Source organism: Oncorhynchus clarkii, chromosome 2 (genome assembly GCF_045791955.1).
Source record: "Oncorhynchus clarkii lewisi isolate Uvic-CL-2024 chromosome 2, UVic_Ocla_1.0, whole genome shotgun sequence".
NCBI lineage: Eukaryota > Metazoa > Chordata > Actinopteri > Salmoniformes > Salmonidae > Oncorhynchus > Oncorhynchus clarkii.
In genome coordinates this window covers 67,570,675-67,572,815 of record NC_092148.1, presented here as the reverse complement: position 1 = coordinate 67,572,815, position 2,141 = coordinate 67,570,675, and positions in this window count along the sequence as shown.

Sequence of the window (2,141 nt, the reverse complement as noted above, 5' to 3'; positions counted from 1 at the left end):
GTCGAGACCCAGGGTCTCGAGCTTGATGACGAGCTTGGAGGGTACTATGGTGTTGAATGCCGAGCTGTAGTCAATGAACAGCATTCTCACATAGGTATTCCTCTTGTCCAGATGGGTTAGGGCGGTGTGCAGTGTGGTTGAGATTGCATCGTCTGTGGACCTATTTGGGCGGTAAGCAAATTGGAGTGGGTCTAGGGTGTCAGGTAGGGTGGAGGTGATATGGTCCTTGACTAGTCTCTCAAAGCACTTCATGATGACGGAAGTGAGTGCTACGGGGCGGTAGTCGTTTAGCTCAGTTACCTTAGCTTTCTTGGGAACAGGAACAATGGTGGCCCTCTTGAAGCATGTGGGAAGAGCAGACTAGTATAGGGATTGATTGAATATGTCCGTAAACACACCGGCGAGCTGGTCTGCGCATGCTCTGAGGGCGCGGCTGGGGATGCCGTCTGGGCCTGCAGCCTTGCGAGGGTTAACACGTTTAAATGTCTTACTCACGTCGGCTGCAGTGAAGGAGAGACCGCATGTTTTCGTTGCAGGCCGTGTCAGTGGCACTGTATTGTCCTCAAAGCGGGCAAAAAAGTTATTTAGTCTGCCTGGGAGCAGGACATCCTGGTCCGTGACTGGGCTGGATTTCTTCCTGTAGTCCGTGATTGACTGTAGACCCTGCCACATGCCTCTTGTGTCTGAGCCGTTGAATTGAGATTCTACTTTGTCTCTGTACTGACGCCTAGCTTGTTTGATAGCCTTGCGGAGGGAATAGCTGCACTGTTTGTATTCGGTCATGTTACCAGACACCTTGCCCTGATTAAAAGCAGTGGTTCGCGCTTTCAGTTTCACGCGAATGCTGCCATCAATCCACGGTTTCTGGTTAGGGAATGTATTAATCGTTGCTATGGGAACGACATCTTCAACGCACGTTCTAATGAACTCGCACACCGAATCAGCGTATTCGTCAATGTTGTTGTCTGACGCAATACGAAACATGTCCCAGTCCACGTGGTGGAAGCAGTCTTGGAGTGTGGAGTCAGCTTGGTCGGACCAGCGTTGGACAGACCTCAGCGTGGGAGCCTCTTGTTTTAGTTTCTGTCTGTAGGCAGGGATCAACAAAATGGAGTCGTGGTCAACTTTTCCGAAAGGGGAGCGGGGCAGGGCCTTATATGCGTCGCGGAAGTTAGAGTAACAATGATCCAAGGTCTTTCCACCCCTGGTTGCGCAATCGATATGCTGATAAAATTTAGGGAGTCTTGTTTTCAGATTAGCCTTGTTAAAATCCCCAGCTACAATGAATGCAGCCTCCGGATAAATGGTTTCCAGTTTGCAAAGAGTCAAATAAAGTTCATTCAGAGCCATCAATGTGTCTGCTTGGGGGGGGATATATATGGCTGTGATTATAATCGAAGAGAATTCTCTTGGTAGATAATGCGGTCTACATTTGATTGTGAGGAATTCTAAATCAGGTGAACAGAAGGATTTGAGTTCCTGTATGTTTCTTTCATCACACCATGTCACGTTAGTCATAAGGCATACGCCCCTGCCCCTCTTCTTACCAGAAAGATGTTTGTTTCTGTCTGCGCAATGCGTGGAGAAACCCTTTGGCTGCACCGCCTCGGATAGCGTCTCTCCAGTGAGCCACGTTTCTGTGAAGCAAAGAACGTTACAGTCTCTGATGTCCCTCTGGAATGCTACCCTTGCTCGGATTTCATCAACCTTGTTGTCAAGAGACTGGACATTGGCAAGAAGAATGCTAGGGAGTGGTGCACGGTGTGCCCGTCTCCGGAGTCTGACCAGAATACCGCCTCATTTCCCTCTTTTTCGGAGTTGTTTTTTTGGGTCGCTGCATGGAATCCACTCCGTTGTCCTGTTTGTAAGGCAGAACACAGGATCCGCGTCGCGAAAAACATATTCTTGGTCGTACTGATGGTGAGTTGATGCTGATCTTATATTCAGTAGTTCTTCTCGACTGTATGTAATGAAACCTAAGATGACCTGGGGTACTAATGTAAGAAATAACACGTAAAAAACAAAAAACTGCATAGTTTCCTAGGAACGCGAAGCGAGGCGGCCATCTCTGTCGGCGCCGGAAGTTAACACAGCAACTAGAAACCTTGTCAAGAGGTTTGGACCTCTTGGCATAATGGTTA